Here is a 15957-nt window from a genome sequence, read left to right on the forward strand (position 1 = left end):
TCTGAACACTTTACATTCTTGAATATTAAGCATGCCCCTCTCAACATTTTTAAGCCTCGTGTCCATTATGCTACCATATTACATTCCCATTCAGTTATTTGTATTTGTTGATCCCCAATCTTATTCACAACACTTTGTGGGTTTGCAAACAAGCATTTGAAACCTGTTGTTTTATTCCACTTAGCCCTTCTTAGTCGACTACTCTCACTTTGTGCACCTTATTTCTCTTTCTGCTTTATGCTGGTGACCATCCTCCATGCATTCAAAAAAAATTGATGAGGTTTAGAAAGGCAAGAGAAGAGCTGACAAGATAGCAACCAACTGTTTAGTAACTGTTTTTAACTGAAACGGCAATGTGCACTATTACCTTGAACACTAAAACTTTTGACTCCATCTTGCAACAAACTGATAGTCTCCCAGAGGTCCACCTAGGAAGAAAACGACTTTTAATTCAAACCAATATCCAAGGACAAAGACATACGTAATATGGGAACATATTTAAGTTTGATGCTCAATTACTGTAGTTCAAAGTTGGTCCAAAGTCACCATTCTGAACACTAATGTGCATCAGTCCCAAACCCTAACTTATGTGCCAGTAACTAGCATTTATCCCTAAGATCTTGAGCCTGGAAAAAAACTGACAAATTTGTCAACAACCAAAAATGAAAGAGCGTTACGGTTTAAGTGAGACCCTGGAATTATTTCTGCTGCTAAACCACAGTAAACTAGTGCTGAGACTATGCTATAAAACAAAGTAACTTAAATAGCAAGTGTGAAAGTTGTTCTGGCATTTATAGATGTTCAGTATCACAATCTAAAACAGGTTGTGAGAGTAGCACATTAAAAGAAGCATTCTCACACAGCATGTTACCAGATGTTGGAACAAAGCATACCATTTGCCTTTGATTTAGTTTAATCTATATGAACGTAGAAAATAAATGACTTTGGACAGTGCAGTCACTTTCTTACCTCAGAGTCTTGACTGTCATCTTTAATGAAGAAAGTTACACTGCGGCTTCCGAGGTTGAAATCAATCCAAAATTTCTCCAATTTATCATCAGCTGGTATTTTTAACTACAAACAAAAAGAAAAAAGGCAAATACATCATACACAGCTCATCCATTAAATATCTTTACTTTCATTTGGATATCCAAAAATTTATCTTCCCCCTCACTCTCTCTGCACACACATAATCACCCATATTAAACATAGATTCCCAACTGAAACATAACCTTGTGATTAAGTAGTTGAGCTATCAAACAAAGATTGGGAATTGAGTACATGCAAAAGGAGTACAAATTCTTGTTCGTTAGACAAACATGCAATAGTGCTCATTAATTTGGAATACTACAGATCACAGCATATAAGCCAACCTTCGAAGACCACAAAAATCCTTCCAAAAATAGAAGGCAACTAACATGCCACATATAAAACATGAACCAGCAGTGTTGGTGTCAGTAGTCGCTATTTTGAAATGTGAAAGAAATTTCTGTTTGTCGGTCGCCATGCATGGTCTGCTGTGTGTGTATGCATGTCATAAACGCCAGTGCATCTTCTTGGCAACATGGTCCATTATTGCCTGCTAGATCCCATGCACCAACTCAGAAGGCTAGTATAACCCTAAACATGTATTTTTGAGCTGAAAAATTGAGACCGACTCCTAATGCAAGCATAGCCCTGAACATGCATTCATTAGCTAAAAAATGGAGGGTAGACTCACACACTGAGTATAGTCCTAAGCATTCAATTTGGCATCCAAAAAATATTCGTTGCAATCTATGATAATTGAAATCTATACAAGATGAAAAGAACTGTCATTTTTCCCAGCATACAAAGGGAGAAGAAAAACAAATGCACAAATAAAAAGTGGAAAACTGGAGATAAGTAATTATCTATTCAACATGCCAGTTTATGTCTTGGTTTTAACTGCAGCTGAACTACTCCAAAAGCTTTTCATCCTCCCGAAACAATTGTGTATGTACATGTTCAACTGGTATTGTAGACTAAATAGTGAAGAGGATGATGAGATCAGTGTGGTGAAGTGAATGACGAGTTAGAATGTAAAGGTGATAAAAATTCACTCGCCTTTTCAACCACCATTCCAGACTTCTCCATTTCCCTCCCTGGGTATGTCCTATTCAACTGGTAGGATAGACCCGAGTGGTGGCATTCTGTTGGGAGGAAACAGCTTCGGGAATTGCCCATGACTCTGTGGACCCCATAAAGCCTTGGCATCAGGTCACTCTTATGCAAGGAAACCTCCTGCTGGTTACCACCTATCAGTCTTCAATCAGTACTCCATGTTGAGCACCACTTGGAATAATTGAGGGTAGGAAAAGCACAGAACGAAGACCCTCCAGTCAGAGTACAATGTCCATCGCCAAGATTGGCTCAATCGCACCATTATCAAGCCAGCCAAGTCCTGAAGGACATATCTATCAGATTGGGCTGCAGCAGGTGGCAAGAAAACCCACTTAAACTCCTCACCAATCTGTCACCAATGCACCCACCCATGACAAGCGTTTACATGAGTGACCATTGTACAATCCTTGTGGAGACAAAGTCCCGTCTTTATGCTGAGGACACGCTCCATCGTGTTATGCAGGCACTACCACCATGCTAAGTCAAATAGATTCCGAACAGATATAGCATCTCAAAACTGAGCATCCATAGGATCCATCAGCAGCAGAACTGGATTCTACCACAATCTGTAATCTCATGGCTCTCCCTCACTCTACTATTACCATCAGACCAAGCAACCAACCTGGTTCAGTGGGGAGTGCAGAAGAGCATCCCAGAAGCAACACCAGGTATAACTATAAATAAGGAGCATACCTGAAGCTACAATACTGGATTACATGCATGCTAATCAGCAAAAGCGGCACACTATTAACAGAGCTAAGCAATCACACAATCAACAGGTTGGGTCAATGCTCTGCAGTCCTGTCCCGAAGAGTGGACAACAATTAAACTGATGGGAAGAGATGGTTCTGTGAAAATCTCCAGTTTCAATGATAGCGGGAGCCAACACGAGTGGCAAAAGACAAGGCAGAAGTGTGCAAAACCGCCCTCAGCCAAAAGTACCGAGTAGAGGATCCATCTCCTCCTACTCCTGATGCTCTTACCATCAGAGAAACCAGTTAATTTGATGAAGTAAATGCTTGAGCACAGCAGCTGCACCAATGACTATGAGACCAGGCAACATCCTGTGTGTAGTGCTGAAGACTTGTGCTCCGGAATTAGCAGCACCCCTAACCAAGCCAGTTCAATACAACTATAACATTCAGATCTACCCAAACTGGAAAAAGTTTCCCGATATTTCTCACGTGTCGGTGCAGACTCGATGGGCCGAAGGGCCTCTTCTGCACTGTGATTCTGTGAGATTCTGTGAATATGTTCCATCCACAAAAAGCAGAACAAATCCACTCTGACCAATTACTGCCCCAACAGCCAACTCTCAATCTGCAAAGTGATGGAAGATGTCACTTTCAAAATGACACTTACTCACCAATAACCTATTAACTGATATCCAGTTTGAGCACTGCCAGGATCATTTGGCTCCAGAACTCCTTACAACTTTGGTCCCAACAACAACAAAGCTGAATTCTGGAGGCAAGGTACAAGTGACCTTTGACAAAAAGACAGCATTAACCAAGTGTGGCATCAAGCAGCCCTGTTAAAATTGAAGTCAGAGGGAAATACTCTGCATTGGCTGAATCATAGCTCACTCAAAGGAAGACAGGTGTGGTTGTTGGAGGGAAATCATCTCAACCCTAGGATAGAGCCGTGACCCGAGAGCTATGGACCTAGCTCAGAAAGATAGGATTAGGCAGGGTAGCTCTTGACCAGCATGGGCATGATGGGCCAAATGGTCTGTGTCATAAATTTTCTATGGTTTGTATGATTTTTGTAGGAATGTATTACCAGTATCTACTTGTCTTGATATAGTACCTTAAATAGAATAAAACTTCAGCATTTCAGAGGAGCATTATCAAACGAAATCTGATACAAAAACTCTGGAGGGCTGGAGTCTTCAATAGCACTGCAGATTTATGCTCAAGAACTTGCCACGCCCCTAGCCAAGCTGCTCCAGTACATCTACAAAACTGGCATCTACCCGGCAATTGGAAAATTGCCCAGGTAGATCCTTTACACAAAAAAAATAGGCCAAGTCCAACCCAGCCAGTTACTGCCCCATCAGTCCACTCTCGATCATCAGTAAAGTAATGGAAGGGGTCATCAACAGTGCTGTCAAGTGGCACTTGCTTAGCAATCACCTGCTCACTGATGCTCAGTTTGGGTTCGACCAGAGCCACTCAGCTTCTGACCTCATTACAGCCTTAGTTCAAACATGGACAAAAGAGCTGAACTCCAGAGGTGAGGTGAGAGTGACTACCCTTGACGCCAAGGCAAGATTTGACTGAGTGTGGCATCAAGGAGCCCTAGCAAAACTGGCGTCAATGGGAATCAGGGGGAAAACTCTCTGCTGGTTGGAGTCATACCTAGCACTAAGGAAGATTGTTGTGGTTGTTGGAGGTCAATCATCTCAGTTCCAAGACATCACTGCAGGAGTTCCTCAGGATAGTATCCTCAGCCCAACCATCTTCAGCTGCTTCATCAATGACCTACCTTCCATCATAAGGTCAGAAATGGGGATGTTCGCTGATGATGGCACAATGTTCAGCACCATTCGCGACTCCTCAGATACTGGAAGCGGTCTATCTCCAAATGCAGCAAGACCTGGAAAATATCCAGGCTTGGGCTGACAAGTGGCAATTAACATTCATACCACACAAGTGCCAGGCAATGACCATCTCCAACAAGAGAGAATCTAACCATCATCCCTTGACATTCAATGGCATTATAATCACTGAATCCCCCACTGTCAACATCCTGGGGGCTACCATTGACCAGAAACTGAACTGGGCCAGCCATATAAATACTGTGGCTACAAGAGCAGGTCAGAGGCTAGGCTGTGGCTACTGCAGCGAGTAACTCATCTGCTTCCCCAAAGCCTGTCCACCATCTACAAGGCACAAGTCAGGAGTGTGATGGAATGCTCTCCACTTGTCTGGATGAGTGCAGCTCCAACATCACTCATCCAGGACAAAACTGCCCGCTTGATTAGCACCCCATCCAGAAACATTCACACCCTCCACCACCGATGCATAGTGGCAGCAGTGTGTTCCATCTACAAGATGCACTCACCAAGGAACACAGGGGCAATAGGCAAACAGGGTTTGGTGCGAGTTGGGACACAGGTTGCAGAGTTTGGATAGTCAGGTTCCTGGAATGTAGAATGTAGGAGACTGGTCAGGGATAGTCAAGTCTTGAGGCAATAAAAACATGGATAAAGGTTTTAGCAGATGAACAGGCAGGGCCAGAGTCTGGCAATGTTACTGAGGGGGAAATGGGCTGTCTTAGTGATGGTGTAGACATGTATTAGAAGCTACCACAGGGGTAAATATGATACCAAGGTTGTGGACATTTTGATTCAGTCTCAGACAGTAGCCAGAGAGGGGGATGGATTTGGTGGCTCATGAACAATGGTTGCGATAGGGAATAAAAGATGATGGCCTTGATATTCCAATATTTAGTTAGAGAAAATTTCTGCTCCGCCAGACAATTGAGAAAGGTAGCGGGTGTTGTTAGTGTACATGAGAAGTCCACCACCTCTAAGTTCCCCTCCAAGTCTCTCACATTCCTGACTTGGGAATATATTACTACTCCTTTGAGGTGTCACACAATGATTTTATTTGGCCCTCTGGTCATAGTTTCAAACGCTAGTCAAATTAAGCATGCAGAAGCTAACATACACAGGCCTGAATTTCACAATTAAAATAACAGTTGAGGATATTATGGAGTAAATCAGACAGCAATTTCTGGTGACCACACATGCAGTTAAATACAGATCTCTGGAAGGTGCTGTCTAATTTTCTTTGCTCTTCCACGAGCTTCATTATATGGATACCTTAATGATAGACTTGGCATTAAAATACATGAAAAGAATGAAATTTTGACACCTACCCACTAAATCTGCTTGAGTTTTTTTTAAAACCAGAGTGATAAACCTTAATTCCTGCCAAACAACTTCTTTGACATTGAAGATTTAGGTTTATAAGTGTAGAGTCACATCCCTTCAGAATTGTTGTAGGGAAATTTAAAAGGTGTTCTTCAATTTTTATATGTCTCATCTCTTTCTCAATCCCATATTTCATTCATTCACTATTTCACTTTCTGCACATATGTTAAAACATTTTTAATTGATATTGCCTGGCTAGCTCAATGAGCATTCTTTAATTTGATTGGTTAAAGGAGCACACCTACTCTGTTCACACATTCCACAGAACTATAGAGAGTGCTGCACTGAAAAGAATTTCTAAGTACCACAAGTTGCCACTCAAAAGGTCATAATGCGTCTGTGAGCAACTCTCAGCATAACTAACGGTAAGCACTGTTCCTTTGCCACATACCACAAAATCTGGGTCAATTAATGAAAAATCTGGTTTAGAATAAGCAAATTAGAGTTTTTAGATAAGGTACACTTGGATTAGTGGTTTAACTGATGTGGAGCAGTGTTAAAGTAGATAGGAAGTCAATTAAATTCTAAAAGGATCGCAAAGAGAAAGGGCTCCAGTCATATGGTTTGGTAATACAGGATCAGAATTTACTATAGCCAAACAAACACAGTCTTACCCATTTAATTTTCTGATCTTACACACTGAAAGTTGCTATAATTTAGACTGAAATGAACAAATCCCAACATTCTGTGGTGAGTTTAGTCCATATCGGTTAAGTACAGGAACTTCATGATGTTCAATTCATTTAAATGGAGAGCCAAACACTGCATGGGGTGCTGTTTTCATGCAGTGTACAGAGGAGCAGCGCATCTCAGGCAGCAACTTCTGGATTTTTGCTTTCGATTGCGAATCTGTACTTGAAGTTGCAGTTTGCTTTAAATGGTGAGCAACTATTATGATCATGCGAGGCACATGCCAGGACTTGTCCTTTCTTTCCCACTTCCTGATTGATTGTAACAGGGTTTTTTGAAATTTATAAGGGTGAAGGTATCAATTCCATGTCTGTACTCAACCATTTACATGCTGATTGCAAAGACTCATTCACACAAGCTTGAGGTTCAACACAAAGGACTGCCCACCCGGGTAAAAAAAAATTTAAAAAGGTAAACACACATCCTGACCTTCGCAACACAAACAAAATTGTAAGCTATACAGTAGAGAGGTTAACTTTTGGCAAAATTGACATTCAACAATAAAAGGCGAAACATGGAGAGTTCACTGCTCATGACTTCTTCACTGTTGTTCATGGCTCAGGCATGTCTTTGTTTTTTTTCCTGGAAACACTGCTTTGGACTTTTGAAGTGTCCTTTAGAATTTCTGTCTGTTGACTCCAGTATGATGTAAGCAGACATAATTTCTTTAAATTGAATTTCTCCATTTCTACACTGTATTCCAAAATGTAACAGAGATAGGGCTCTGAGCTTGATAAGGCAGGGAGAGAGATGATGTTACTAGTCCATTCGTAGATTACTTCTTCTGTTACAGTAACCACAGACAAGCTTATAATCAGTTTTTCAGGAGACATCTGCTATTGATACACAATGGAGGGTGATCCATGTTAATAAAATGAGCTTTAATCCCCCATTGTCAAAGCTATCAAGATTGCATCGAAACAGTTAGGGGTCCTTTGTACTCTCCTAGTTTCATTAGCCCTTTATTGTTCTAGGGGGATCTATAGTCAGAAAGTCTAGTGGGCTATGGTCCTATGGTTTTGTAGAGTTTAGACAATGACAGGTGTGAAGTCCATCAGGGAAAATGACTGCAACTATATCTCCTGGCAAATCAACATTTAGAAGTTTCCCGGCTTGGCCAATTTGTATGTCATGTGACTTCTGCAACCTTTTTAAAGTCAGTGGTCTTTGCTTGGCACAGTCCTTTTAAAGAAGTTCAATATATATCTGACCAGCCAGTAAAATCAAATATTAATATTCCACATGCACATGTCACATCATCATAGCAGCAATATTGGTTTAACAGTAAATTGTGGCCCAAAAGGGTTTAAAATTCCAAATGCAGGAAGTGGATACTCAAAGATCATAGCTGTTTAATCTTTACAACTGTTAAGAAATTAACAATTGGGAATTTCAACGAGAAACATTCAATCACTATCCAGCACTGCAAATGTTCCCTTCAAGCTAACGCCAGAGATGCCAGAGACAGCTGAGAGGGGTATTTTTTGGGAGAAATCACACTTCCAAAAAGTGCGCTTTTATTGTAAAGAGAAAGGTAACATTGGACTAAATAAACAAATAGAGATTGCTTTGTTCAGTTTGAGATCTGACTGAGGTGAAACCTTCCCTGCATAGTCACCCTCAACATTATTGCACAAAACTTCTGAACAAAGGATAAAACACTACTGAATACAATTTTCTCCATTTTCCAAACCAATCTTGATGCAGTAAATCATGTTTCTGCCTGGCCACCAGCACCATTATCTTTCAACAGGCAGGAACATTGTGGCCACTGTTAATTTGTACAGGACAAATTTCTGGTAATTACGATTGTTTTGCACAACAATGGGGTGGTATTGAAGTCCGAGGAAATTATGGTGTGGCATAATTAATAGTGCAAGTCATTTACTCCATAATTCCCTCTTTCATTTGATATTTGTGTGTTACAGTGGCACATACACCCAGAAGAATCTGGCCCACAGTCTTGAAGGTGTTCAAAAGGTTGGACACTATACTGGAAGAGTATCAGCAGCTGCAATAGGCCAAATAGCTTTCTTCAAAAAAGGTAAACATTCTTTAAATTGAGACACAAGTTCATATACAACCTCTGACAAAAATACACAACTTAATAACGACAGATGCAATATGAACTCCAGTCTCAAAAATACAAGACCACAGCCTAGCCTTGAATTAATTTGAATAAGACAAAATGGAAATTTAGTGAACAGATTTTCAAATTGCCAGATAATTTGAAGAAGTTTAAACTACAGGAACTGATACATACACACAGGCATGCACGCGCGCACACACACACACACAAAACTCCAAAAAAAATTCAATAAATATGTTTAACGTAATTCTAACACCAAATAGTTTCCTTACAGCCTTACCTCATGCAGCCCAAGGAATGCCGAATTACATGGATAGGTATAAACTCTGCAAAAATCAGAAGGAATAAAATCTTAATTTAAATTGGAATCTAGAGAATTAATTATCTTAAGATCGACAAGGATATGACATGTTTAAGTTAATTAGATTAAACAATATGTAGGAGGTTACATTTAAGTTGTTAATATGCATGAACGGGGCAAGCCATTCAACAGCTTGGGCCTGTTACTTCAATTCAATCATGGCTGACCTATAACATAACTCCATCTACCAGTCTATCAGAAAAAACTAGCAATCTCAGTTTTGACATTTTTAATTAGCTTAGCTTCAACAGCTTTTACTTTGAAGAGGTGAGATATGGAAGGCAGGTTCCAGATTTCCCACCCAGGCTACCCTTTGTGTGAAGCGCCTTCTGAAATCACCCCAGCTGCCTCCAATTTTATTTCCCCTTGTTCTGGATTCTCCCACCAGAGGAAATAGTTTCTTCCCATCTACTTCATCAAATAATTTAATCACTTTAAATTCTTCAATTAAATGACCCCTTGATCTGCTATATACAATAGAATACAAGTCTAAACTATGCAACTGTCTTTTTAGATATCATTCTTGTAAGTCTGTGCTTCAACCCTTCCAAGACCAATAGAACCTTTGCACCTATATTTTAATCATACATTTGATATTACGCATTAGCCGCATAGCAGATTCCAATTAATTAAACCTATTGGTAAAGAAAAGAAGAAAGGAATAGCACCCTTCCCTCTAAAATACCACTGCATATTATAGAAATACAGCGGTCACAGGATTGATTCAGATAGAACAACCCTCCAGCCCATTTGACTGCACCCTTGATGACAAAAACATGGCACTTAAATTAATCAAGTATATCCCAACTCAACCAATGTATTTGTTATTTTTCTAACAGCCATGTATATTTGTAACAAAAACAAAAATCAGAAGTTCTGATGAAGAGTCATACGGATTCGAAACGTTAACTGTATTTCTCTCCATGGATGCTGTCAGACCTGCTGAGTTTTTCCAGCTATTTTTGTTTCAGATTTCTAGCATCTGCAGTATTTTGCTTTTATCTATGTATATTTGTAACATTGATTCATAGTGTATGTATTATAGGGATAACATCTCACTCACCAAAGCTCCTTAGACAGGACCCTGCAAATCCATGGCCACTACCATCTAGAAGGACAAGGGCAGCAGACACATGGGAAGTTCCCCTGCAAGTCACTCACCATCCTGACTTGGAAATATATCGCTGTTCCTTCACTGTCACAGGGAGGGAGTTCCAGGATTTTGACCCAAACAGCACTGTGGGTGTACCTACACCACATGGACTGCAGCGGGTGAGAAGGCAGCTCACCACCACCTACTCAAGGGCAACTAGGAATGGGCAATAAATGCTGGCCGAGCCAGCGATGCCCAGATCCCATGAATAAATTTAAAAACATCCCCCCTATCTTGAGTCTACAGTGTGCTCACTGATAACTTGATGTCTGGTGCTAAAATCCTGTGTTTTTTTAACTCAAATGAATCAAACCTCAGATTGTTACAATAACCAATCATGGGTATATATTGCTCTGCACAAAGACTGCTGACAAGACTGGACCAGGTTTTCAAAATTAACCTAATTATTTGGTAAACAGATCTAGGGAAGACAACCTTTTTGCCAATCACAATTCGAAAACCATCCTTCAGTTACTTTTGAAATCAGTGAAGGAAACCACTAAAGTATCAATTCCAAATCCTTGAAGTGCTGGTCATTAAAACCAAACTCTGAAAGTAACTGACCAGATTTTTTTTAAAAATCATCATCTGAGCAACCTTCCGATCTGGTCTCTCAGTAACATTCGTGAAGTATTCACACCAAACATGTAGTGGCTTCGTGCCCAAATTCAGCTCCTCACTCACTTCTTTGAGAATCAGTAGGTGGAGGGATACCAAGAACCCCAGGCAAATGCCCAAACACCATCTTTGAGCATGATCATTCATGAAGCAGCATGAAACCAACAGCCTCAACATTACTATTTGGACATACCTTAGAAACACACTCTGGGATATTGCTTTAAATGCAAGTGGGCCACTGTGCAAAGACTTGTATTTAAATGGCACCTTTAATGTAATGTAATGAAACATCCTACAGTGCTTCACAGAAGCATTATAAAACAAATCATGACACCGAGTCACATAAGCAGATGTGAGGTTAGATGACCAAAAGCTCGATCAAACAGATCAGTTTAAGTGTCTTAAAGGCAGAAAGTGAGCTACAGGAGTAGGGAAGTGTAGTGAAGGAATTCCAGAACATGGGGCCTCGGCAACTGAAGGCAGAGCCACCAATGGTGAAGCAATGAAAAATGGTGCTGCACAGGGGCCAGAATTAGGAAGAGCAGAGATATCTTGTTGGGCTGGAAGTGATTAGAGAGAGAGCTGGGGTGGGGCAGGGAGAGTGGTGGGGGAACACGGTCATGGAGGGATTTGAAAACAAGAACGAGGATTCTAAAATCAAAACATTGCTTGACCAGGAGCCAATGTAGGTCAGCATGAACAGAGGTATCAGGGGAATGAGACTTGCAGCAAGTTAAGACACAGGCAGCAAAGTTTTGGAGTAGAATGTGGGAGACCAGCCACAGTGCGTCACAATAGTCAAGTCTAGAGGTAACAAAGGCATGAATGAGGGTTTCATCAGCAGATGAGCTGAGACAGGGACAAAGTTATGTAGGTGGAATTAGGTGATTTTAGTGATGACAACGAAGGTGATAGCATGTAAATAAGAAATATGAGGGGTCCATGGATCGAACCTTGGGGGTCACCAAAGGTAATGGTGTTACTGTGGACAATAGGTCAGATGACATTTACTGCATTAACAAATCTTTCAAAGGAGTTGGTCTAACCATCACATATTGGCTGAAACACGTGTATCTGTCCAAGACACTGAATACAGTCAAACTTTAAAAAGTATGTGGTGGTGCAATACATGGCTGGTTTTAAAATGCTGTGTCCAAAGAGTTGCCTGTAGGCTACACAGCTCCACACATGGTCTAAAAATAGAGTGCTGAAAATTCAGCAGGTCTACCAGCGTCTGTGGAAAGAGAAACAGGGTTAATGTTTAAAGTCCAATATGATTCTCCACAAATGGTAACCTCACCTTAACTGTACTCGCTTCAGAGGGGTTTGAGGAGGAAGAGGTACGGGGAAAAGAGTAGCAGAGGCCACGTCCTTTCCTGAAGTGGAATGTATCTTGATACACATTCAATTCACCCAGGATGTTATTGTACATGTACACAATGAATGACTCGCATACCTTCACTAAAGTTAGAGAATGCAAACTGAAATTTTAAAAATTAAAAATTCATTGCATTGATTTTAGTTAAGTTGACCAGGTGTTCACTCTGTAGGCCACAATAGTGAGATTAAAGTTTACATGTTCATTAAAAATATGCATGCAGCACAGTTAAGTTTTTGAAACTTTATAATGCAAAAGAAGATTAATCTTACCTTCTTTTATTGCAAAGACTTTCATTTAATGCATTGAGAAACTTTCTACAATCCTTCAAGATAAAAGAAAATATATTTGTATGCATCGAATGATCATCTTCAGGCAATATTTTCACATCATCAGGAGAATTAAAAACTGATAATCGGAGATTACTGTGAAGCGGTAATGGTTGCTCTGGGTTTGAAGAAGTATTTTAGCCAATGTGACAAAATAGATCACACATGCAAGCTCACTAAATAAAGTACTTGCATTACATTCAGCAGAGTGTAAAAATACCAGCATTAGATTACAAAACAGGAGCACCTGTTGAACAGAAACGGGTGTCCTGTGGTCACCTTGTTAGCTGTTGTGGGCTATGTTGAGGCTTAACTAGTCTTTAAAAAGTGGTTCATTATGCAGCTTCTGATCAACCGAGGAGGCACCCAATTCAGATTAGATTGCATAGGAATTATAAAACAGAAGGCAGCTGGTCTGGTGTTCAATTAATCTTGTGTTGATGTTTATCCTGTACATAAGCAGTAGTCCTAATCCCTTGTGTCCATCCATTTTATTTGAATAGCACATAACCTCAACAACCCCTAAATAACAACGCCCAAATAACCTTAACTCAGAGACCGTCACCATTCCAAAGGGAAGTAGAATAATATGCTGTTGTAGAAGCACCCGAGTTAAAACACATCTAAAGATTACCTTCACTCTTCGAGCCCTACCGCAATAATTTTATCTCCCCCCCTTGCCCAAGCAAGTACAAGTTCTGAATCAAATAAATTTACCTTTGCAATGCTCAATACTGATACAACTTGTGTTTTCTTAACGTCTTTAGTATATTCCAAAGCTTTAGTATATCCCAAGAGGAGATTTTAGGACAGATGACCAAAACCTTGGTGAAAATATAGTTTTAATGAGCACCTTAAAAGGAAGAAAGGGAGATAAAGAGGCAGATAGCGTTGAGAGTGGCAGAGGAGTGGAATTCCAGAACTTAGGACCTAGGCAGCTGAAGGCATGACACTAATAGTGGAGCGATTATTATCGGGGAGGCGATGGTGTAGTGGTATTGTCACTGGAGAACTAATCCAGAGTAATGCTCTGGGTTCGAATCCCGCCATGGCAGATGGTGGAATTTGTATTTAATAAAAATCTGGAATTAAAAGTCTGATGATGACGACCATGAAACCATTGTTGATTGTTGTAAAAACCCATCGGGTTCACTAATGTCCTCTAAGGAAGGAAATCTGTCGTCCTTACCTGGTGAGGCCTACACGTGACCTCAGATCTACAGCGATGTGGTTGACTCTGAAATGCTCTAGCAAGCCACTCAGTTGTAACAAAGCACTAAAAAGTCAGAAAAAAGGAATCGGGTCCGTACGGACCACCCGACATCGACCTAGGCACCAGAAACGACAACAGTAATCTCAACCCTGTCGACCTTGCAAAGTCCTGCTTACTAACATCTGGGGCTAGTGCCAAAATTGGGAGAGCTGTCTCACAGACTAGCCAAGCAATAGCCTGATAATCATCCTCACAGAATCATACCTTACAGATAAATGTCTCATTACCACCATCCCTGTGTATGTCCTGTCCCACCAGCAGGATATACCAGCAGAGGTGGTGACAGTGGTATACAGTCGGGAGCGAGTTGCCCTGGGAGTCCTCGGCATCGACTCCAGACCCCATGAAGTCTCATGGCATCAGGTCAAACATGGGCAAGGAAACCTGCTGATTACCACATACTGCCCTCCCTCAGCTGATGAATCAGTGCTCCTCCATGTTGAGCACCACTTGGAGGAAGTACTGAGGGTGGCAAGGGCGCAAAATGTACTCTGGGTGGGGATCTTCAATGTCTATCACCAAGAGTGGCTCAGTAGCACCACTACTGACTAAGTCCTAAATGACATAGCTGCTGGGCTATGTCTGTGGCAGGTGGTGAGGGAACCAACAAAAAGGGAAAAACATACTTGACCTCATCCTCACTAACCTGCCTGCTGCAAATGCATCTGTCCGTGACAGTATCGGTAGGAGTGACCACAGCACAGTCCTTGTGGAGACCAAGTCCCACCTTCACACCGAGGATACTTCTCCATCGGATTGTGTGGCACTACCACTGTGCTAAATGGGATAGATTTCAAACAGATCTAGCAGCTCAAGACTGGGCATCCATGTGGTGCTATGGGCCGTCAGCAGAGCAGAATTGTACTCGAACATAATCAGCAACCTCATGGCCTGGCCAATCTCCCACACTACCATTGCCATCAAGCCAGGGGATTAACCCTGGTTCAATGAAGAGTGCAGGAGGGCATGCCAGGAGCAGAACTAGGCAGACCTAAAAATTAAGTGTCAGCTGGTGAAGCTATAACACAGGACTACTTGCATGCCAAACAGCATAAGCAGCAAGTGATAGACAGAGCTAAGCAATCCCACAACTAATGGATCTATCCAAGCTCTGCAATCCTGCCACATTCAGTCGTGAATGGTAGTGGACAATTAAACAACTCACTGGAGGAGGTGGCTCTTCAAATATCACCTTCCTCAATGATGGAGGAGCCCAGCACATCAGTACAAAAGGCTGAATTTGGCATTTGCTACAATCTTCAGCCAGAAGTCCAAGTGGGTGATCTATCTCGGCCTCCTCCCGTACTCCCCAGCATCACAGATGCCAGTCTTCAGCCAATTCGATTCACTCCATGTGATATCAAGAAACGGCTGAAGGCACTCAATACTGCAAAGGCTATGGGCCCTGACAATATTCCGGCAATAGTACTGAAGACCTGTGCTCCAGAACTTTCTGCGCCCCGAGACAAGCTGTTCCAGTACAGCTGCAACACTGGCATCTATTTGGCTGTATGGAAAATTGCCCAGGTATGCCCTGTGCACAAAACACTGGACAAATCCAACCCAGCCAATTACCAACTCATCAGTCTACTCTCCATCAGTAAAGTAATGGAAGGGGTCATCAATAACGCTATCAAGTGGCACTTGCTTAGCAATAACCTACTCACTGACACCCAGTTTGGGTTCTGCCAGGGCCACTCAGCTCCTGACCTCATTACAGCCTTGGTTCAAACATGGATAAAGGAGCTGAACTCCCGAGGTGAGGTGAGAGTGACTGCCCTTGACGTCAAGGCCGCATTTGACTGAGTTTGGCATCAAGGAGCCCTAGCAAAACTGGAGTCAATGGGAATCAGGGGGAAAACTCTCCACTGGTTGGAGTCATACCTAGCACAAAGGAAGATGGTTGTGGTTGCTGGTCAGGCATCTCAGCTCCAGGACATCACCGCAGGAGTTCCTCAGGGTAGCGTCCTTGGCCCAACCATCT

The sequence above is a fragment of the Cetorhinus maximus genome, chromosome 3, assembly GCF_964194155.1.
Source record: "Cetorhinus maximus chromosome 3, sCetMax3.hap1.1, whole genome shotgun sequence".
In the NCBI taxonomy this organism is placed as follows: Eukaryota; Metazoa; Chordata; class Chondrichthyes; order Lamniformes; family Cetorhinidae; genus Cetorhinus; species Cetorhinus maximus.